Below are 24,161 nucleotides of genomic sequence, written 5' to 3'. Positions count from 1 at the left end.
AAGAAAGGTTCAAGTCTGTGAGTTGAATGCACTCGTCACCAGCAAGTTTCTGAGAATGCTTCTGTCTAGTTTCTATGTGAGGATGTTTCCTTTTCCAGCGTTGGCCTCCAACAGTTCCAAATGTGCACTTGCAGATTCTACAAAAAGAGAGTTTGAAAACTCTTCTATCACAAAGAAGGTTCAACTCTGTGAGTAGAATGCACTCATCACAAAGAAGTTTCTGAGAATGCTTCTGTCTAGTTATTATGTGAAGATATTTCCTTTTCCAGGATAGGCCTCAAAGCGCTCCAAATAAACACTTGCAGATTTTACAAAAGGAGTGTTTCCAAACTGCTCTATCAAAAGCAGTGTTCAAGTCTGTGAGTTGAATGCACTCATCACACAGAAGTTTCTGAGAATGCTTCTGTCTAGTTTTTAGGAGAAGATATTTCATTTCCCAGCATAGGCCTCAAAGCGCTCCAATATCCACTTGCAGTTTCTACAAAAAGAGTGTTTCAAAACTGCTCTTTCAAAAGGAAGGTTCAAGTCTGTGAGTTGAATGCACTCATCACAAAGAAGTTTCTGAGAATGCTTCTGTGTAGTTGTTATTTGAAGACATTTCCTTTTCCAGCAGAGGCCTCCAAGCGCTCGAAATAAACACTTGCAGATTCTACAAAAGGAGTGTTTCAAAACTGTTCTATCAAAAGGAAGGTTCAAGTCTGTGAGTTGAATGCACTCATCACACAGAAGTTTCGGAGAATGCTTCCGTCTAGTTTTTAGGTGAAGATATTTCATTTCCCAGCATAGGCCTCACAGCGCTCCAAATATACACTAGAAGATTCTAAAAAAAGAGTGTTCCAAAACTGCTCTTTCAAAAGGAAGGTTCAAGTCTGTGAGTTGAATGCACTCATCACAAAGAAGTTTCTGAGAATGCTTCTGTGTAGTTGGTATTTGAAGACATTTCCTTTTCCAGCAGAGGCCTCCAAGCGCTCGAAATAAACACTTGCAGATTCTACAAAAGGAGTGTTTCAAAACTGTTCTATCAAAAGGAAGGTTCAAGTCTGTGAGTTGAATGCACTCATCACACAGAAGTTTCGGAGAATGCTTCCGTCTAGTTTTTAGGTGAAGATATTTCATTTCCCAGCATAGGCCTCACAGCGCTCCAAATATACACTAGCAGATTCTACAAAAAGAGTGTTCCAGAACTGCTCTTTCAAAAGAAAGGTTCAAGTCTGTGAGTTGAATGCACTCGTCACCAGCAAGTTTCTGAGAATGCTTCTGTCTAGTTTCTATGTGAGGATGTTTCCTTTTCCAGCGTTGGCCTCCAACAGTTCCAAATGTGCACTTGCAGATTCTACAAAAAGAGAGTTTGAAAACTCTTCTATCACAAAGAAGGTTCAACTCTGTGAGTAGAATGCACTCATCACAAAGAAGTTTCTGAGAATGCTTCTGTCTAGTTATTATGTGAAGATATTTCCTTTTCCAGGATAGGCCTCAAAGCGCTCCAAATAAACACTTGCAGATTTTACAAAAGGAGTGTTTCCAAACTGCTCTATCAAAAGCAATGTTCAAGTCTGTGAGTTGAATGCACTCATCACACAGAAGTTTCTGAGAATGCTTCTGTCTAGTTTTTAGGAGAAGATATTTCATTTCCCAGCATAGGCCTCAAAGCGCTCCAAATATCCACTTGCAGATTCTACAAAAAGAGTGTTTCAAAACTGCTCTTTCAAAAGGAAGGTTCAAGTCTGTGAGTTGAATGCACTCATCACCAAGAAGTTTCTGAGAATGCTTCTGTGGAGTTGTTATTTGAAGACATTTCCTTTTCCAGCATAGGCCTCCAAGCGCTCCAAATAAACACTTGCAGATTCTACAAAAGGAGTGTTTCAAAACTGTTCTATCAAAAGGAACGTTCAAGTCTGTGAGTTGAATGCACTCATCACACAGAAGTTTCTGAGAATGCTTCCGTCTAGTTTTTAGGTGAAGATATTTCATTTCCCAGCATAGGCCTCACAGCGCTCCAAATATACACTAGCAGATTCTACAAAAAGAGTGTTCCAAAACTGCTCTTTCAAAAGAAAGGTTCAAGTCTGTGAGTTGAATGCACTCGTCACAAGCAAGTTTCTGAGAATGCTTCTGTCTAGTTTCTATGTGAGGATGTTTCCTTTTCCAGCGTTGGCCTCCAACAGTTCCAAATGTGCACTTGCAGATTCTACAAAAAGAGAGTTTGAAAACTCTTCTATCACAAAGAAGGTTCAACTCTGTGAGTAGAATGCACTCATCACAAAGAAGTTTCTGAGAATGCTTCTGTCTAGTTATTATGTGAAGATATTTCCTTTTCCAGGATAGGCCTCAAAGCGCTCCAAATAAACACTTGCAGATTTTACAAAAGGAGTGTTTCCAAACTGCTCTATCAAAAGCAATGTTCAAGTCTGTGAGTTGAATGCACTCATCACACAGAAGTTTCTGAGAATGCTTCTGTCTAGTTTTTAGGAGAAGATATTTCATTTCCCAGCATAGGCCTCAAAGCGCTCCAATTATCCACTTGCAGATTCTACAAAAAGAGTGTTTCAAAACTGCTCTTTCAAAAGGAAGGTTCAAGTCTGTGAGTTGAATGCACTCGTCACAAGCAAGTTTCTGAGAATGCTTCTGTCTAGTTTCTATGTGAGGATGTTTCCTTTTCCAGGGTTGGCCTCCAACAGTTCCAAATGTGCACTTGCAGATTCTACAAAAAGAGAGTTTGAAAACTCTTCTATCACAAAGAAGGTTCAGCTCTGTGAGTAGAATGCACTCATCACAAAGAAGTTTCTGAGAATGCTTCTGTCTAGTTATTATGTGAAGATATTTCCTTTTCCAGGATAGGCCTCAAAGCGCTCCAAATAAACACTTGCAGATTTTACAAAAGGAGTGTTTCCAAACTGCTCTATCAAAAGCAGTGTTCAAGTCTGTGAGTTGAATGCACTCATCACACAGAAGTTTCTGAGAATGCTTCTGTCTAGTTTTTAGGAGAAGATATTTCATTTCCCAGCATAGGCCTCAAAGCGCTCCAAATATCCACTTGCAGATTCTACAAAAAGAGTGTTTCAAAACTGCTCTTTCAAAAGGAAGGTTCAAGTCTGTGAGTTGAATGCACTCATCACAAAGAAGTTTCTGAGAATGCTTCTGTGTAGTTGTTATTTGAAGACATTTCCTTTTCCAGCATAGGCCTCCAAGCGCTCCAAATAAACACTTGCAGATTCTACAAAAGGAGTGTTTCAAAACTGTTGTATCAAAAGGAACGTTCAAGTCTGTGAGTTGAATGCACTCATCACACAGAAGTTTCGGAGAATGCTTCCGTCTAGTTTTTAGGTGAAGATATTTCATTTCCCAGCATAGGCCTCACAGCGCTCCAAATATACACTAGCAGATTCTACAAAAAGAGTGTTCCAAAACTGCTCTTTCTAAAGAAAGGTTCAAGTCTGTGAGTTGAATGCACTCGTCACCAGCAAGTTTCTGAGAATGCTTCTGTCTAGTTTCTATGTGAGGATGTTTCCTTTTCCAGCGTTGGCCTCCAACAGTTCCAAATGTGCACTTGCAGATTCTACAAAAAGAGAGTTTGAAAACTCTTCTATCACAAAGAAGGTTCAACTCTGTGAGTAGAATGCACTCATCACAAAGAAGTTTCTGAGAATGCTTCTGTCTAGTTATTATGTGAAGATATTTCCTTTTCCAGGATAGGCCTCAAAGCGCTCCAAATAAACACTTGCAGATTTTACAAAAGGAGTGTTTCCAAACTGCTCTATCAAAAGCAGTGTTCAAGTCTGTGAGTTGAATGCACTCATCACACAGAAGTTTCTGAGAATGCTTCTGTCTAGTTTTTAGGAGAAGATATTTCATTTCCCAGCATAGGCCTCAAAGCGCTCCAATATCCACTTGCAGTTTCTACAAAAAGAGTGTTTCAAAACTGCTCTTTCAAAAGGAAGGTTCAAGTCTGTGAGTTGAATGCACTCATCACAAAGAAGTTTCTGAGAATGCTTCTGTGTAGTTGTTATTTGAAGACATTTCCTTTTCCAGCAGAGGCCTCCAAGCGCTCGAAATAAACACTTGCAGATTCTACAAAAGGAGTGTTTCAAAACTGTTCTATCAAAAGGAAGGTTCAAGTCTGTGAGTTGAATGCACTCATCACACAGAAGTTTCGGAGAATGCTTCCGTCTAGTTTTTAGGTGAAGATATTTCATTTCCCAGCATAGGCCTCACAGCGCTCCAAATATACACTAGAAGATTCTAAAAAAAGAGTGTTCCAAAACTGCTCTTTCAAAAGGAAGGTTCAAGTCTGTGAGTTGAATGCACTCATCACAAAGAAGTTTCTGAGAATGCTTCTGTGTAGTTGGTATTTGAAGACATTTCCTTTTCCAGCAGAGGCCTCCAAGCGCTCGAAATAAACACTTGCAGATTCTACAAAAGGAGTGTTTCAAAACTGTTCTATCAAAAGGAAGGTTCAAGTCTGTGAGTTGAATGCACTCATCACACAGAAGTTTCGGAGAATGCTTCCGTCTAGTTTTTAGGTGAAGATATTTCATTTCCCAGCATAGGCCTCACAGCGCTCCAAATATACACTAGCAGATTCTACAAAAAGAGTGTTCCAGAACTGCTCTTTCAAAAGAAAGGTTCAAGTCTGTGAGTTGAATGCACTCGTCACCAGCAAGTTTCTGAGAATGCTTCTGTCTAGTTTCTATGTGAGGATGTTTCCTTTTCCAGCGTTGGCCTCCAACAGTTCCAAATGTGCACTTGCAGATTCTACAAAAAGAGAGTTTGAAAACTCTTCTATCACAAAGAAGGTTCAACTCTGTGAGTAGAATGCACTCATCACAAAGAAGTTTCTGAGAATGCTTCTGTCTAGTTATTATGTGAAGATATTTCCTTTTCCAGGATAGGCCTCAAAGCGCTCCAAATAAACACTTGCAGATTTTACAAAAGGAGTGTTTCCAAACTGCTCTATCAAAAGCAATGTTCAAGTCTGTGAGTTGAATGCACTCATCACACAGAAGTTTCTGAGAATGCTTCTGTCTAGTTTTTAGGAGAAGATATTTCATTTCCCAGCATAGGCCTCAAAGCGCTCCAAATATCCACTTGCAGATTCTACAAAAAGAGTGTTTCAAAACTGCTCTTTCAAAAGGAAGGTTCAAGTCTGTGAGTTGAATGCACTCATCACCAAGAAGTTTCTGAGAATGCTTCTGTGGAGTTGTTATTTGAAGACATTTCCTTTTCCAGCATAGGCCTCCAAGCGCTCCAAATAAACACTTGCAGATTCTACAAAAGGAGTGTTTCAAAACTGTTCTATCAAAAGGAACGTTCAAGTCTGTGAGTTGAATGCACTCATCACACAGAAGTTTCTGAGAATGCTTCCGTCTAGTTTTTAGGTGAAGATATTTCATTTCCCAGCATAGGCCTCACAGCGCTCCAAATATACACTAGCAGATTCTACAAAAAGAGTGTTCCAAAACTGCTCTTTCAAAAGAAAGGTTCAAGTCTGTGAGTTGAATGCACTCGTCACAAGCAAGTTTCTGAGAATGCTTCTGTCTAGTTTCTATGTGAGGATGTTTCCTTTTCCAGCGTTGGCCTCCAACAGTTCCAAATGTGCACTTGCAGATTCTACAAAAAGAGAGTTTGAAAACTCTTCTATCACAAAGAAGGTTCAACTCTGTGAGTAGAATGCACTCATCACAAAGAAGTTTCTGAGAATGCTTCTGTCTAGTTATTATGTGAAGATATTTCCTTTTCCAGGATAGGCCTCAAAGCGCTCCAAATAAACACTTGCAGATTTTACAAAAGGAGTGTTTCCAAACTGCTCTATCAAAAGCAATGTTCAAGTCTGTGAGTTGAATGCACTCATCACACAGAAGTTTCTGAGAATGCTTCTGTCTAGTTTTTAGGAGAAGATATTTCATTTCCCAGCATAGGCCTCAAAGCGCTCCAATTATCCACTTGCAGATTCTACAAAAAGAGTGTTTCAAAACTGCTCTTTCAAAAGGAAGGTTCAAGTCTGTGAGTTGAATGCACTCGTCACAAGCAAGTTTCTGAGAATGCTTCTGTCTAGTTTCTATGTGAGGATGTTTCCTTTTCCAGGGTTGGCCTCCAACAGTTCCAAATGTGCACTTGCAGATTCTACAAAAAGAGAGTTTGAAAACTCTTCTATCACAAAGAAGGTTCAGCTCTGTGAGTAGAATGCACTCATCACAAAGAAGTTTCTGAGAATGCTTCTGTCTAGTTATTATGTGAAGATATTTCCTTTTCCAGGATAGGCCTCAAAGCGCTCCAAATAAACACTTGCAGATTTTACAAAAGGAGTGTTTCCAAACTGCTCTATCAAAAGCAGTGTTCAAGTCTGTGAGTTGAATGCACTCATCACACAGAAGTTTCTGAGAATGCTTCTGTCTAGTTTTTAGGAGAAGATATTTCATTTCCCAGCATAGGCCTCAAAGCGCTCCAAATATCCACTTGCAGATTCTACAAAAAGAGTGTTTCAAAACTGCTCTTTCAAAAGGAAGGTTCAAGTCTGTGAGTTGAATGCACTCATCACAAAGAAGTTTCTGAGAATGCTTCTGTGTAGTTGTTATTTGAAGACATTTCCTTTTCCAGCATAGGCCTCCAAGCGCTCCAAATAAACACTTGCAGATTCTACAAAAGGAGTGTTTCAAAACTGTTGTATCAAAAGGAACGTTCAAGTCTGTGAGTTGAATGCACTCATCACACAGAAGTTTCGGAGAATGCTTCCGTCTAGTTTTTAGGTGAAGATATTTCATTTCCCAGCATAGGCCTCACAGCGCTCCAAATATACACTAGCAGATTCTACAAAAAGAGTGTTCCAAAACTGCTCTTTCTAAAGAAAGGTTCAAGTCTGTGAGTTGAATGCACTCGTCACCAGCAAGTTTCTGAGAATGCTTCTGTCTAGTTTCTATGTGAGGATGTTTCCTTTTCCAGCGTTGGCCTCCAACAGTTCCAAATGTGCACTTGCAGATTCTACAAAAAGAGAGTTTGAAAACTCTTCTATCACAAAGAAGGTTCAACTCTGTGAGTAGAATGCACTCATCACAAAGAAGTTTCTGAGAATGCTTCTGTCTAGTTATTATGTGAAGATATTTCCTTTTCCAGGATAGGCCTCAAAGCGCTCCAAATAAACACTTGCAGATTTTACAAAAGGAGTGTTTCCAAACTGCTCTATCAAAAGCAGTGTTCAAGTCTGTGAGTTGAATGCACTCATCACACAGAAGTTTCTGAGAATGCTTCTGTCTAGTTTTTAGGAGAAGATATTTCATTTCCCAGCATAGGCCTCAAAGCGCTCCAATATCCACTTGCAGTTTCTACAAAAAGAGTGTTTCAAAACTGCTCTTTCAAAAGGAAGGTTCAAGTCTGTGAGTTGAATGCACTCATCACAAAGAAGTTTCTGAGAATGCTTCTGTGTAGTTGTTATTTGAAGACATTTCCTTTTCCAGCAGAGGCCTCCAAGCGCTCGAAATAAACACTTGCAGATTCTACAAAAGGAGTGTTTCAAAACTGTTCTATCAAAAGGAAGGTTCAAGTCTGTGAGTTGAATGCACTCATCACACAGAAGTTTCGGAGAATGCTTCCGTCTAGTTTTTAGGTGAAGATATTTCATTTCCCAGCATAGGCCTCACAGCGCTCCAAATATACACTAGAAGATTCTAAAAAAAGAGTGTTCCAAAACTGCTCTTTCAAAAGGAAGGTTCAAGTCTGTGAGTTGAATGCACTCATCACAAAGAAGTTTCTGAGAATGCTTCTGTGTAGTTGGTATTTGAAGACATTTCCTTTTCCAGCAGAGGCCTCCAAGCGCTCGAAATAAACACTTGCAGATTCTACAAAAGGAGTGTTTCAAAACTGTTCTATCAAAAGGAAGGTTCAAGTCTGTGAGTTGAATGCACTCATCACACAGAAGTTTCGGAGAATGCTTCCGTCTAGTTTTTAGGTGAAGATATTTCATTTCCCAGCATAGGCCTCACAGCGCTCCAAATATACACTAGCAGATTCTACAAAAAGAGTGTTCCAGAACTGCTCTTTCAAAAGAAAGGTTCAAGTCTGTGAGTTGAATGCACTCGTCACCAGCAAGTTTCTGAGAATGCTTCTGTCTAGTTTCTATGTGAGGATGTTTCCTTTTCCAGCGTTGGCCTCCAACAGTTCCAAATGTGCACTTGCAGATTCTACAAAAAGAGAGTTTGAAAACTCTTCTATCACAAAGAAGGTTCAACTCTGTGAGTAGAATGCACTCATCACAAAGAAGTTTCTGAGAATGCTTCTGTCTAGTTATTATGTGAAGATATTTCCTTTTCCAGGATAGGCCTCAAAGCGCTCCAAATAAACACTTGCAGATTTTACAAAAGGAGTGTTTCCAAACTGCTCTATCAAAAGCAATGTTCAAGTCTGTGAGTTGAATGCACTCATCACACAGAAGTTTCTGAGAATGCTTCTGTCTAGTTTTTAGGAGAAGATATTTCATTTCCCAGCATAGGCCTCAAAGCGCTCCAAATATCCACTTGCAGATTCTACAAAAAGAGTGTTTCAAAACTGCTCTTTCAAAAGGAAGGTTCAAGTCTGTGAGTTGAATGCACTCATCACCAAGAAGTTTCTGAGAATGCTTCTGTGGAGTTGTTATTTGAAGACATTTCCTTTTCCAGCATAGGCCTCCAAGCGCTCCAAATAAACACTTGCAGATTCTACAAAAGGAGTGTTTCAAAACTGTTCTATCAAAAGGAACGTTCAAGTCTGTGAGTTGAATGCACTCATCACACAGAAGTTTCTGAGAATGCTTCCGTCTAGTTTTTAGGTGAAGATATTTCATTTCCCAGCATAGGCCTCACAGCGCTCCAAATATACACTAGCAGATTCTACAAAAAGAGTGTTCCAAAACTGCTCTTTCAAAAGAAAGGTTCAAGTCTGTGAGTTGAATGCACTCGTCACAAGCAAGTTTCTGAGAATGCTTCTGTCTAGTTTCTATGTGAGGATGTTTCCTTTTCCAGCGTTGGCCTCCAACAGTTCCAAATGTGCACTTGCAGATTCTACAAAAAGAGAGTTTGAAAACTCTTCTATCACAAAGAAGGTTCAACTCTGTGAGTAGAATGCACTCATCACAAAGAAGTTTCTGAGAATGCTTCTGTCTAGTTATTATGTGAAGATATTTCCTTTTCCAGGATAGGCCTCAAAGCGCTCCAAATAAACACTTGCAGATTTTACAAAAGGAGTGTTTCCAAACTGCTCTATCAAAAGCAATGTTCAAGTCTGTGAGTTGAATGCACTCATCACACAGAAGTTTCTGAGAATGCTTCTGTCTAGTTTTTAGGAGAAGATATTTCATTTCCCAGCATAGGCCTCAAAGCGCTCCAATTATCCACTTGCAGATTCTACAAAAAGAGTGTTTCAAAACTGCTCTTTCAAAAGGAAGGTTCAAGTCTGTGAGTTGAATGCACTCGTCACAAGCAAGTTTCTGAGAATGCTTCTGTCTAGTTTCTATGTGAGGATGTTTCCTTTTCCAGGGTTGGCCTCCAACAGTTCCAAATGTGCACTTGCAGATTCTACAAAAAGAGAGTTTGAAAACTCTTCTATCACAAAGAAGGTTCAGCTCTGTGAGTAGAATGCACTCATCACAAAGAAGTTTCTGAGAATGCTTCTGTCTAGTTATTATGTGAAGATATTTCCTTTTCCAGGATAGGCCTCAAAGCGCTCCAAATAAACACTTGCAGATTTTACAAAAGGAGTGTTTCCAAACTGCTCTATCAAAAGCAGTGTTCAAGTCTGTGAGTTGAATGCACTCATCACACAGAAGTTTCTGAGAATGCTTCTGTCTAGTTTTTAGGAGAAGATATTTCATTTCCCAGCATAGGCCTCAAAGCGCTCCAAATATCCACTTGCAGATTCTACAAAAAGAGTGTTTCAAAACTGCTCTTTCAAAAGGAAGGTTCAAGTCTGTGAGTTGAATGCACTCATCACAAAGAAGTTTCTGAGAATGCTTCTGTGTAGTTGTTATTTGAAGACATTTCCTTTTCCAGCATAGGCCTCCAAGCGCTCCAAATAAACACTTGCAGATTCTACAAAAGGAGTGTTTCAAAACTGTTGTATCAAAAGGAACGTTCAAGTCTGTGAGTTGAATGCACTCATCACACAGAAGTTTCGGAGAATGCTTCCGTCTAGTTTTTAGGTGAAGATATTTCATTTCCCAGCATAGGCCTCACAGCGCTCCAAATATACACTAGCAGATTCTACAAAAAGAGTGTTCCAAAACTGCTCTTTCTAAAGAAAGGTTCAAGTCTGTGAGTTGAATGCACTCGTCACCAGCAAGTTTCTGAGAATGCTTCTGTCTAGTTTCTATGTGAGGATGTTTCCTTTTCCAGCGTTGGCCTCCAACAGTTCCAAATGTGCACTTGCAGATTCTACAAAAAGAGAGTTTGAAAACTCTTCTATCACAAAGAAGGTTCAACTCTGTGAGTAGAATGCACTCATCACAAAGAAGTTTCTGAGAATGCTTCTGTCTAGTTATTATGTGAAGATATTTCCTTTTCCAGGATAGGCCTCAAAGCGCTCCAAATAAACACTTGCAGATTTTACAAAAGGAGTGTTTCCAAACTGCTCTATCAAAAGCAGTGTTCAAGTCTGTGAGTTGAATGCACTCATCACACAGAAGTTTCTGAGAATGCTTCTGTCTAGTTTTTAGGAGAAGATATTTCATTTCCCAGCATAGGCCTCAAAGCGCTCCAATATCCACTTGCAGTTTCTACAAAAAGAGTGTTTCAAAACTGCTCTTTCAAAAGGAAGGTTCAAGTCTGTGAGTTGAATGCACTCATCACAAAGAAGTTTCTGAGAATGCTTCTGTGTAGTTGTTATTTGAAGACATTTCCTTTTCCAGCAGAGGCCTCCAAGCGCTCGAAATAAACACTTGCAGATTCTACAAAAGGAGTGTTTCAAAACTGTTCTATCAAAAGGAAGGTTCAAGTCTGTGAGTTGAATGCACTCATCACACAGAAGTTTCGGAGAATGCTTCCGTCTAGTTTTTAGGTGAAGATATTTCATTTCCCAGCATAGGCCTCACAGCGCTCCAAATATACACTAGAAGATTCTAAAAAAAGAGTGTTCCAAAACTGCTCTTTCAAAAGGAAGGTTCAAGTCTGTGAGTTGAATGCACTCATCACAAAGAAGTTTCTGAGAATGCTTCTGTGTAGTTGGTATTTGAAGACATTTCCTTTTCCAGCAGAGGCCTCCAAGCGCTCGAAATAAACACTTGCAGATTCTACAAAAGGAGTGTTTCAAAACTGTTCTATCAAAAGGAAGGTTCAAGTCTGTGAGTTGAATGCACTCATCACACAGAAGTTTCGGAGAATGCTTCCGTCTAGTTTTTAGGTGAAGATATTTCATTTCCCAGCATAGGCCTCACAGCGCTCCAAATATACACTAGCAGATTCTACAAAAAGAGTGTTCCAGAACTGCTCTTTCAAAAGAAAGGTTCAAGTCTGTGAGTTGAATGCACTCGTCACCAGCAAGTTTCTGAGAATGCTTCTGTCTAGTTTCTATGTGAGGATGTTTCCTTTTCCAGCGTTGGCCTCCAACAGTTCCAAATGTGCACTTGCAGATTCTACAAAAAGAGAGTTTGAAAACTCTTCTATCACAAAGAAGGTTCAGCTCTGTGAGTAGAATGCACTCATCACAAAGAAGTTTCTGAGAATGCTTCTGTCTAGTTATTATGTGAAGATATTTCCTTTTCCAGGATAGGCCTCAAAGCGCTCCAAATAAACACTTGCAGATTTTACAAAAGGAGTGTTTCCAAACTGCTCTATCAAAAGCAGTGTTCAAGTCTGTGAGTTGAATGCACTCATCACACAGAAGTTTCTGAGAATGCTTCTGTCTAGTTTTTAGGAGAAGATATTTCATTTCCCAGCATAGGCCTCAAAGCGCTCCAAATATCCACTTGCAGATTCTACAAAAAGAGTGTTTCAAAACTGCTCTTTCAAAAGGAAGGTTCAAGTCTGTGAGTTGAATGCACTCATCACACAGAAGTTTCTGAGAATGCTTCTGTGGAGTTGTTATTTGAAGACATTTCCTTTTCCAGCATAGGCCTCCAAGCGCTCCAAATAAACACCTGCAGATTCTACAAAAGGAGTGTTTCAAAACTGTTCTATCAAAAGGAACGTTCAAGTCTGTGAGTTGAATGCACTCATCACACAGAAGTTTCGGAGAATGCTTCCGTCTAGTTTTTAGGTGAAGATATTTCATTTCCCAGCATATGCCTCACAGCGCTCCAAATATACACTAGCAGATTCTACAAAAAGAGTGTTCCAAAACTGCTCTTTCAAAAGAAAGGTTCAAGTCTGTGAGTTGAATGCACTCGTCACCAGCAAGTTTCTGAGAATGCTTCTGTCTAGTTTCTATGTGAGGATGTTTCCTTTTCCAGCGTTGGCCTCCAACAGTTCCAAATGTGCACTTGCAGATTCTACAAAAAGAGAGTTTGAAAACTCTTCTATCACAAAGAAGGTTCAACTCTGTGAGTAGAATGCACTCATCACAAAGAAGTTTATGAGAATGCTTCTGTCTAGTTATTATGTGAAGATATTTCCTTTTCCAGGATAGGCCTCAAAGCGCTCCAAATAAACACTTGCAGATTTTACAAAAGGAGTGTTTCCAAACTGCTCTATCAAAAGCAATGTTCAAGTCTGTGAGTTGAATGCACTCATCACACAGAAGTTTCTGAGAATGCTTCTGTCTAGTTTTTAGGAGAAGATATTTCATTTCCCAGCATAGGATTCAAATCGCTCCAAATATCCACTTGCAGATTCTACAAAAAGAGTGTTTCAAAACTGCTCTTTCAAAAGGAAGGTTCAAGTCTGTGAGTTGAATGCACTCATCACAAAGAAGTTTCTGAGAATGCTTCTGTGTAGTTGTTATTTGAAGACATTTCCTTTTCCAGCATAGGCCTCCAAGCGCTCCAAATAAACACTTGCAGATTCTACAAAAGGAGTGTTTCAAAACTGTTCTATCAAAAGGAACGTTCAAGTCTGTGAGTTGAATACACTCATCACACAGAAGTTTCGGAGAATGCTTCCGTCTAGTTTTTAGGTGAAGATATTTCATTTCCCAGCATAGGCCTCACAGCGCTCCAAATATACACTAGCAGATTCTACAAAAAGTGTTCCAAAACTGCTCTTTCAAAAGAAAGGTTCAAGTCTGTGAGTTGAATGCACTCGTCACAAGCAAGTTTCTGAGAATGCTTCTGTCTAGTTTCTATGTGAGGATGTTTCCTTTTCCAGGGTTGGCCTCCAACAGTTCCAAATGTGCACTTGCAGATTCTACAAAAAGAGAGTTTGAAAACTCTTCTATCACAAAGAAGGTTCAGCTCTGTGAGTAGAATGCACTCATCACAAAGAAGTTTCTGAGAATGCTTCTGTCTAGTTATTATGTGAAGATATTTCCTTTTCCAGGATAGGCCTCAAAGCGCTCCAAATAAACACTTGCAGATTTTACAAAAGGAGTGTTTCCAAACTGCTCTATCAAAAGCAGTGTTCAAGTCTGTGAGTTGAATGCACTCATCACACAGAAGTTTCTGAGAATGCTTCTGTCTAGTTTTTAGGAGAAGATATTTCATTTCCCAGCATAGGCCTCAAAGCGCTCCAAATATCCACTTGCAGATTCTACAAAAAGAGTGTTTCAAAACTGCTCTTTCAAAAGGAAGGTTCAAGTCTGTGAGTTGAATGCACTCATCACAAAGAAGTTTCTGAGAATGCTTCTGTGTAGTTGTTATTTGAAGACATTTCCTTTTCCAGCAGAGGCCTCCAAGCGCTCGAAATAAACACTTGCAGATTCTACAAAAGGAGTGTTTCAAAACTGTTCTATCAAAAGGAAGGTTCAAGTCTGTGAGTTGAATGCACTCATCACACAGAAGTTTCGGAGAATGCTTCCGTCTAGTTTTTAGGTGAAGATATTTCATTTCCCAGCATAGGCCTCACAGCGCTCCAAATATACACTAGAAGATTCTAAAAAAAGAGTGTTCCAAAACTGCTCTTTCAAAAGGAAGGTTCAAGTCTGTGAGTTGAATGCACTCATCTCAAAGAAGTTTCTGAGAATGCTTCTGTGTAGTTGGTATTTGAAGACATTTCCTTTTCCAGCAGAGGCCTCCAAGCGCTCGAAATAAACACTTGCAGATTCTACAAAAGGAGTGTTTCAAAACTGTTCTATCAAAAGGAACGTTCAAGTCTGTGAGTTGAATGCACTCATCACACAGAAGTTTCGGAGAATGCTTCCGTCTAGTTTTTAGGTGAAGATATTTCATTTCCCAGCATAGGCCTCACAGCGCTCCAAATATACACTAGCAGATTCTACAAAAAGAGTGTTCCAGAACTGCTCTTTCAAAAGAAAGGTTCAAGTCTGTGAGTTGAATGCACTCGTCACAAGCAAGTTTCTGAGAATGCTTCTGTCTAGTTTCTATGTGAGGATGTTTCCTTTTCCAGCGTTGGCCTCCAACAGTTCCAGATGTGCACTTGCAGATTCTACAGAAAGAGAGTTTGAAAACTCTTCTATCACAAAGAAGGTTCAGCTCTGTGAGTAGAATGCACTCATCACAAAGAAGTTTCTGAGAATGCTTCTGTCTAGTTATTATGTGAAGATATTTCCTTTTCCAGGATAGGCCTCAAAGCGCTCCAAATAAACACTTGCAGATTTTACAAAAGGAGTGTTTCCAAACTGCTCTATCAAAAGCAGTGTTCAAGTCTGTGAGTTGAATGCACTCATCACACAGAAGTTTCTGAGAATGCTTCTGTCTAGTTTTTAGGAGAAGATATTTCATTTCCCAGCATAGGCCTCAAAGCGCTCCAAATATCCACTTGCAGATTCTACAAAAAGAGTGTTTCAAAACTGCTCTTTCAAAAGGAAGGTTCAAGTCTGTGAGTTGAATGCACTCATCACACAGAAGTTTCTGAGAATGCTTCTGTGTAGTTGTTATTTGAAGACATTTCCTTTTCCAGCATAGGCCTCCAAGCGCTCCAAATAAACACTTGCAGATTCTACAAAAGGAGTGTTTCAAAACTGTTGTATCAAAAGGAACGTTCAAGTCTGTGAGTTGAATGCACTCATCACACAGAAGTTTCGGAGAATGCTTCCGTCTAGTTTTTAGGTGAAGATATTTCATTTCCCAGCATATGCATCACAGCGCTCCAAATATACACTAGCAGATTCTACAAAAAGAGTGTTCCAAAACTGCTCTTTCAAAAGAAAGGTTCAAGTCTGTGAGTTGAATGCACTCGTCACCAGCAAGTTTCTGAGAATGCTTCTGTCTAGTTTCTATGTGAGGATGTTTCCTTTTCCAGCGTTGGCCTCCAACAGTTCCAAATGTGCACTTGCAGATTCTACAAAAAGAGAGTTTGAAAACTCTTCTATCACAAAGAAGGTTCAACTCTGTGAGTAGAATGCACTCATCACAAAGAAGTTTCTGAGAATGCTTCTGTCTAGTTATTATGTGAAGATATTTCCTTTTCCAGGATAGGCCTCAAAGCGCTCCAAATAAACACTTGCAGATTTTACAAAAGGAGTGTTTCCAAACTGCTCTATCAAAAGCAGTGTTCAAGTCTGTGAGTTGAATGCACTCATCACACAGAAGTTTCTGAGAATGCTTCTGTCTAGTTTTTAGGAGAAGATATTTCATTTCCCAGCATAGGCCTCAAAGCGCTCCAAATATCCACTTGCAGATTCTACAAAAAGAGTGTTTCAAAACTGCTCTTTCAAAAGGAAGGTTCAAGTCTGTGAGTTGAATGCACTCATCACAAAGAAGTTTCTGAGAATGCTTCTGTGTAGTTGTTATTTGAAGACATTTCCTTTTCCAGCAGAGGCCTCCAAGCGCTCGAAATAAACACTTGCAGATTCTACAAAAGGAGTGTTTCAAAACTGTTCTATCAAAAGGAAGGTTCAAGTCTGTGAGTTGAATGCACTCATCACACAGAAGTTTCGGAGAATGCTTCCGTCTAGTTTTTAGGTGAAGATATTTCATTTCCCAGCATAGGCCTCACAGCGCTCCAAATATACACTAGCAGATTCTACAAAAAGAGTGTTCCAAAACTGCTCTTTCTAAAGAAAGGTTCAAGTCTGTGAGTTGAATGCACTCGTCACCAGCAAGTTTCTGAGAATGCTTCTGTCTAGTTTCTATGTGAGGATGTTTCCTTTTCCAGCGTTGGCCTCCAACAGTTCCAAATGTGCACTTGCAGATTCTACAAAAAGAGAGTTTGAAAACTCTTCTATCACAAAGAAGGTTCAACTCTGTGAGTAGAATGCACTCATCACAAAGAAGTTTCTGAGAATGCTTCTGTCTAGTTATTATGTGAAGATATTTCCTTTTCCAGGATAGGCCTCAAAGCGCTCCAAATAAACACTTGCAGATTTTACAAAAGGAGTGTTTCCAAACTGCTCTATCAAAAGCAGTGTTCAAGTCTGTGAGTTGAATGCACTCATCACACAGAAGTTTCTGAGAATGCTTCTGTCTAATTTTTAGGAGAAGTTATTTCATTTCCCAGCATAGGCCTCAAAGCGCTCCAAATATCCACTTGCAGATTCTACAAAAAGAGTGTTTCAAAACTGCTCTTTCAAAAGGAAGGTTCAAGTCTGTGAGTTGAATGCACTCATCACCAAGAAGTTTCTGAGAATGCTTCTGTGTAGTTGTTATTTGAAGACATTTCCTTTTCCAGCATAGGCCTCCAAGCGCTCCAAATAAACACTTGCAGATTCTACAAAAGGAGTGTTTCAAAACTGTTCTATCAAAAGGAAGGTTCAAGTCTGTGAGTTGAATGCACTCATCACACAGAAGTTTCGGAGAATGCTTCCGACTAGTTTTTAGGTGAAGATATTTCATTTCCCAGCATAGGCCTCACAGCGCTCCAAATATACACTAGCAGATTCTACAAAAAGAGTGTTCCAAAACTACTCTTTCAAAAGAAAGGTTCAAGTCTGTGAGTTGAATGCACTCGTCACAAGCAAGTTTCTGAGAATGCTTCTGTCTAGTTTCTATGTGAGGATGTTTCCTTTTCCAGCGTTGGCCTCCAACAGTTCCAAATGTGCACTTGCAGATTCTACAAAAAGAGAGTTTGAAAACTCTTCTATCACAAAGAAGGTTCAACTCTGTGAGTAGAATGCACTCATCACAAAGAAGTTTCTGAGAATGCTTCTGTCTAGTTATTATGTGAAGATATTTCCTTTTCCAGGATAGGCCTCAAAGCGCTCCAAATAAACACTTGCAGATTTTACAAAAGGAGTGTTTCCAAACTGCTCTATCAAAAGCAATGTTCAAGTCTGTGAGTTGAATGCACTCATCACACAGAAGTTTCTGAGAATGCTTCTGTCTAGTTTTTAGGAGAAGATATTTCATTTCCCAGCATAGGCCTCAAAGCGCTCCAATTATCCACTTGCAGATTCTACAAAAAGAGTGTTTCAAAACTGCTCTTTCAAAAGGAAGGTTCAAGTCTGTGAGTTGAATGCACTCGTCACAAGCAAGTTTCTGAGAATGCTTCTGTCTAGTTTCTATGTGAGGATGTTTCCTTTTCCAGGGTTGGCCTCCAACAGTTCCAAATGTGCACTTGCAGATTCTACAAAAAGAGAGTTTGAAAACTCTTCTATCACAAAGAAGGTTCAGCTCTGTGAGTAGAATGCACTCATCACAAAGAAGTTTCTGAGAATGCTTCTGTCTAGTTATTATGTGAAGATATTTCCTTTTCCAGGATAGGCCTCAAAGCGCTCCAAATAAACACTTGCAGATTTTACAAAAGGAGTGTTTCCAAACTGCTCTATCAAAAGCAGTGTTCAAGTCTGTGAGTTGAATGCACTCATCACACAGAAGTTTCTGAGAATGCTTCTGTCTAGTTTTTAGGAGAAGATATTTCATTTCCCAGCATAGGCCTCAAAGCGCTCCAAATATCCACTTGCAGATTCTACAAAAAGAGTGTTTCAAAACTGCTCTTTCAAAAGGAAGGTTCAAGTCTGTGAGTTGAATGCACTCATCACAAAGAAGTTTCTGAGAATGCTTCTGTGTAGTTGTTATTTGAAGACATTTCCTTTTCCAGCATAGGCCTCCAAGCGCTCCAAATAAACACTTGCAGATTCTACAAAAGGAGTGTTTCAAAACTGTTGTATCAAAAGGAACGTTCAAGTCTGTGAGTTGAATGCACTCATCACACAGAAGTTTCGGAGAATGCTTCCGTCTAGTTTTTAGGTGAAGATATTTCATTTCCCAGCATAGGCCTCACAGCGCTCCAAATATACACTAGCAGATTCTACAAAAAGAGTGTTCCAAAACTGCTCTTTCTAAAGAAAGGTTCAAGTCTGTGAGTTGAATGCACTCGTCACCAGCAAGTTTCTGAGAATGCTTCTGTCTAGTTTCTATGTGAGGATGTTTCCTTTTCCAGCGTTGGCCTCCAACAGTTCCAAATGTGCACTTGCAGATTCTACAAAAAGAGAGTTTGAAAACTCTTCTATCACAAAGAAGGTTCAACTCTGTGAGTAGAATGCACTCATCACAAAGAAGTTTCTGAGAATGCTTCTGTCTAGTTATTATGTGAAGATATTTCCTTTTCCAGGATAGGCCTCAAAGCGCTCCAAATAAACACTTGCAGATTTTACAAAAGGAGTGTTTCCAAACTGCTCTATCAAAAGCAGTGTTCAAGTCTGTGAGTTGAATGCACTCATCACACAGAAGTTTCTGAGAATGCTTCTGTCTAGTTTTTAGGAGAAGATATTTCATTTCCCAGCATAGGCCTCAAAGCGCTCCAATATCCACTTGCAGTTTCTACAAAAAGAGTGTTTCAAAACTGCTCTTTCAAAAGGAAGGTTCAAGTCTGTGAGTTGAATGCACTCATCACAAAGAAGTTTCTGAGAATGCTTCTGTGTAGTTGTTATTTGAAGACATTTCCTTTTCCAGCAGAGGCCTCCAAGCGCTCGAAATAAACACTTGCAGATTCTACAAAAGGAGTGTTTCAAAACTGTTCTATCAAAAGGAAGGTTCAAGTCTGTGAGTTGAATGCACTCATCACACAGAAGTTTCGGAGAATGCTTCCGTCTAGTTTTTAGGTGAAGATATTTCATTTCCCAGCATAGGCCTCACAGCGCTCCAAATATACACTAGAAGATTCTAAAAAAAGAGTGTTCCAAAACTGCTCTTTCAAAAGGAAGGTTCAAGTCTGTGAGTTGAATGCACTCATCACAAAGAAGTTTCTGAGAATGCTTCTGTGTAGTTGGTATTTGAAGACATTTCCTTTTCCAGCAGAGGCCTCCAAGCGCTCGAAATAAACACTTGCAGATTCTACAAAAGGAGTGTTTCAAAACTGTTCTATCAAAAGGAACGTTCAAGTCTGTGAGTTGAATGCACTCATCACACAGAAGTTTCGGAGAATGCTTCCGTCTAGTTTTTAGGTGAAGATATTTCATTTCCCAGCATATGCCTCACAGCGCTCCAAATATACACTAGCAGATTCTACAAAAAGAGTGTTCCAAAACTGCTCTTTCAAAAGAAAGGTTCAAGTCTGTGAGTTGAATGCACTCGTCACCAGCAAGTTTCTGAGAATGCTTCTGTCTAGTTTCTATGTGAGGATGTTTCCTTTTCCAGCGTTGGCCTCCAACAGTTCCAAATGTGCACTTGCAGATTCTACAAAAAGAGAGTTTGAAAACTCTTCTATCACAAAGAAGGTTCAAATCTGTGAGTAGAATGCACTCATCACAAAAAGTTTCTGAGAATGCTTCTGTCTAGTTATTATGTGAAGATATTTCCTTTTCCAGGATAGGCCTCAAAGCGCTCCAAATAAACACTTGCAGATTTTACAAAAGGAGTGTTTCCAAACTGCTCTATCAAAAGCAATGTTCAAGTCTGTGAGTTGAATGCACTCATCACACAGAAGTTTCTGAGAATGCTTCTGTCTAGTTTTTAGGAGAAGATATTTCATTTCCCAGCATAGGATTCAAATCGCTCCAAATATCCACTTGCAGATTCTACAAAAAGAGTGTTTCAAAACTGCTCTTTCAAAAAGAAGGTTCAAGTCTGTGAGTTGAATGCACTCATCACAAAGAAGTTTCTGAGAATGCTTCTGTGTAGTTGTTATTTGAAGACATTTCCTTTTCCAGCATAGGCCTCCAAGCGCTCCAAATAAACACTTGCAGATTCTACAAAAGGAGTGTTTCAAAACTGTTCTATCAAAAGGAACGTTCAAGTCTGTGAGTTGAATACACTCATCACACAGAAGTTTCGGAGAATGCTTCCGTCTAGTTTTTAGGTGAAGATATTTCATTTCCCAGCATAGGCCTCACAGCGCTCCAAATATACACTAGCAGATTCTACAAAAAGTGTTCCAAAACTGCTCTTTCAAAAGAAAGGTTCAAGTCTGTGAGTTGAATGCACTCGTCACAAGCAAGTTTCTGAGAATGCTTCTGTCTAGTTTCTATGTGAGGATGTTTCCTTTTCCAGGGTTGGCCTCCAACAGTTCCAAATGTGCACTTGCAGATTCTACAAAAAGAGAGTTTGAAAACTCTTCTATCACAAAGAAGGTTCAGCTCTGTGAGTAGAATGCACTCATCACAAAGAAGTTTCTGAGAATGCTTCTGTCTAGTTATTATGTGAAGATATTTCCTTTTCCAGGATAGGCCTCAAAGCGCTCCAAATAAACACTTGCAGATTTTACAAAAGGAGTGTTTCCAAACTGCTCTATCAAAAGCAGTGTTCAAGTCTGTGAGTTGAATGCACTCATCACACAGAAGTTTCTGAGAATGCTTCTGTCTAGTTTTTAGGAGAAGATATTTCATTTCCCAGCATAGGCCTCAAAGCGCTCCAAATATCCACTTGCAGATTCTACAAAAAGAGTGTTTCAAAACTGCTCTTTCAAAAGGAAGGTTCAAGTCTGTGAGTTGAATGCACTCATCACAAAGAAGTTTCTGAGAATGCTTCTGTGTAGTTGTTATTTGAAGACATTTCCTTTTCCAGCAGAGGCCTCCAAGCGCTCGAAATAAACACTTGCAGATTCTACAAAAGGAGTGTTTCAAAACTGTTCTATCAAAAGGAAGGTTCAAGTCTGTGAGTTGAATGCACTCATCACACAGAAGTTTCGGAGAATGCTTCCGTCTAGTTTTTAGGTGAAGATATTTCATTTCCCAGCATAGGCCTCACAGCGCTCCAAATATACACTAGAAGATTCTAAAAAAAGAGTGTTCCAAAACTGCTCTTTCAAAAGGAAGGTTCAAGTCTGTGAGTTGAATGCACTCATCTCAAAGAAGTTTCTGAGAATGCTTCTGTGTAGTTGGTATTTGAAGACATTTCCTTTTCCAGCAGAGGCCTCCAAGCGCTCGAAATAAACACTTGCAGATTCTACAAAAGGAGTGTTTCAAAACTGTTCTATCAAAAGGAACGTTCAAGTCTGTGAGTTGAATGCACTCATCACACAGAAGTTTCGGAGAATGCTTCCGTCTAGTTTTTAGGTGAAGATATTTCATTTCCCAGCATAGGCCTCACAGCGCTCCAAATATACACTAGCAGATTCTACAAAAAGAGTGTTCCAGAACTGCTCTTTCAAAAGAAAGGTTCAAGTCTGTGAGTTGAATGCACTCGTCACAAGCAAGTTTCTGAGAATGCTTCTGTCTAGTTTCTATGTGAGGATGTTTCCTTTTCCAGCGTTGGCCTCCAACAGTTCCAAATGTGCACTTGCAGATTCTACAAAAAGAGAGTTTGAAAACTCTTCTATCACAAAGAAGGTTCAGCTCTGTGAGTAGAATGCACTCATCACAAAGAAGTTTCTGAGAATGCTTCTGTCTAGTTATTATGTGAAGATATTTCCTTTTCCAGGATAGGCCTCAAAGCGCTCCAAATAAACACTTGCAGATTTTACAAAAGGAGTGTTTCCAAACTGCTCTATCAAAAGCAGTGTTCAAGTCTGTGAGTTGAATGCACTCATCACACAGAAGTTTCTGAGAATGCTTCTGTCTAATTTTTAGGAGAAGTTATTTCATTTCCCAGCATAGGCCTCAAAGCGCTCCAAATATCCACTTGCAGATTCTACAAAAAGAGTGTTTCAAAACTGCTCTTTCAAAAGGAAGGTTCAAGTCTGTGAGTTGAATGCACTCATCACAAAGAAGTTTCTGAGAATGCTTCTGTGTAGTTGTTATTTGAAGACATTTCCTTTTCCAGCATAGGCCTCCAAGCGCTCCAAATAAACACTTGCAGATTCTACAAAAGGAGTGTTTCAAAACTGTTCTATCAAAAGGAACGTTCAAGTCTGTGAGTTGAATGCACTCATCACACAGAAGTTTCGGAGAATGCTTCCGACTAGTTTTTAGGTGAAGATATTTCATTTCCCAGCATAGGCCTCACAGCGCTCCAAATATACACTAGCAGATTCTACAAAAAGAGTGTTCCAAAACTACTCTTTCTAAAGAAAGGTTCAAGTCTGTGAGTTGAATGCACTCGTCACCAGCAAGTTTCTGAGAATGCTTCTGTCTAGTTTCTATGTGAGGATGTTTCCTTTTCCAGCGTTGGCCTCCAACAGTTCCAAATGTGCACTTGCAGATTCTACAAAAAGAGAGTTTGAAAACTCTTCTATCACAAAGAAGGTTCAACTCTGCGAGTAGAATGCACTCATCACAAAGAAGTTTCTGAGAATGCTTCTGTCTAGTTATTATGTGAAGATATTTCCTTTTCCAGGATAGGCCTCAAAGCGCTCCAAATAAACACTTGCAGATTTTACAAAAGGAGTGTTTCCAAACTGCTCTATCAAAAGCAGTGTTCAAGTCTGTGAGTTGAATGCACTCATCACACAGAAGTTTCTGAGAATGCTTCTGTCTAGTTTTTAGGAGAAGATATTTCATTTCCCAGCATAGGCCTCAAAGCGCTCCAAATATCCACTTGCAGATTCTACAAAAAGAGTGTTTCAAAACTGCTCTTTCAAAAGGAAGGTTCAAGTCTGTGAGTTGAATGCACTCATCACAAAGAAGTTTCTGAGAATGCTTCTGTGTAGTTGTTATTTGAAGACATTTCCTTTTCCAGCAGAGGCCTCCAAGCGCTCGAAATAAACACTTGCAGATTCTACAAAAGGAGTGTTTCAAAACTGTTCTATCAAAAGGAAGGTTCAAGTCTGTGAGTTGAATGCACTCATCACACAGAAGTTTCGGAGAATGCTTCCGTCTAGTTTTTAGGTGAAGATATTTCATTTCCCAGCATAGGCCTCACAGCGCTCCAAATATACACTAGCAGATTCTACAAAAAGAGTGTTCCAGAACTGCTCTTTCAAAAGAAAGGTTCAAGTCTGTGAGTTGAATGCACTCGTCACCAGCAAGTTTCTGAGAATGCTTCTGTCTAGTTTCTATGTGAGGATGTTTCCTTTTCCAGCGTTGGCCTCCAACAGTTCCAAATGTGCACTTGCAGATTCTACAAAAAGAGAGTTTGAAAACTCTTCTATCACAAAGAAGGTTCAACTCTGTGAGTAGAATGCACTCATCACAAAGAAGTTTCTGAGAATGCTTCTGTCTAGTTATTATGTGAAGATATTTCCTTTTCCAGGATAGGCCTCAAAGCGCTCCAAATAAACACTTGCAGATTTTACAAAAGGAGTGTTTCCAAACTGCTCTATCAAAAGCAATGTTCAAGTCTGTGAGTTGAATGCACTCATCACACAGAAGTTTCTGAGAATGCTTCTGTCTAGTTTTTAGGAGAAGATATTTCATTTCCCAGCATAGGCCTCAAAGCGCTCCAATTATCCACTTGCAGATTCTACAAAAAGAGTGTTTCAAAACTGCTCTTTCAAAAGGAAGGTTCAAGTCTGTGAGTTGAATGCACTCGTCACAAGCAAGTTTCTGAGAATGCTTCTGTCTAGTTTCTATGTGAGGATGTTTCCTTTTCCAGGGTTGGCCTCCAACAGTTCCAAATGTGCACTTGCAGATTCTACAAAAAGAGAGTTTGAAAACTCTTCTATCACAAAGAAGGTTCAGCTCTGTGAGTAGAATGCACTCATCACAAAGAAGTTTCTGAGAATGCTTCTGTCTAGTTATTATGTGAAGATATTTCCTTTTCCAGGATAGGCCTCAAAGCGCTCCAAATAAACACTTGCAGATTTTACAAAAGGAGTGTTTCCAAACTGCTCTATCAAAAGCAGTGTTCAAGTCTGTGAGTTGAATGCACTCATCACACAGAAGTTTCTGAGAATGCT

This window comes from Pongo abelii, chromosome 19, assembly GCF_028885655.2.
Source record: "Pongo abelii isolate AG06213 chromosome 19, NHGRI_mPonAbe1-v2.0_pri, whole genome shotgun sequence".
NCBI lineage: Eukaryota > Metazoa > Chordata > Mammalia > Primates > Hominidae > Pongo > Pongo abelii.
The sequence above is the reverse complement of the archived record's forward strand: the minus strand, read 5'-3'. Positions refer to the sequence as shown.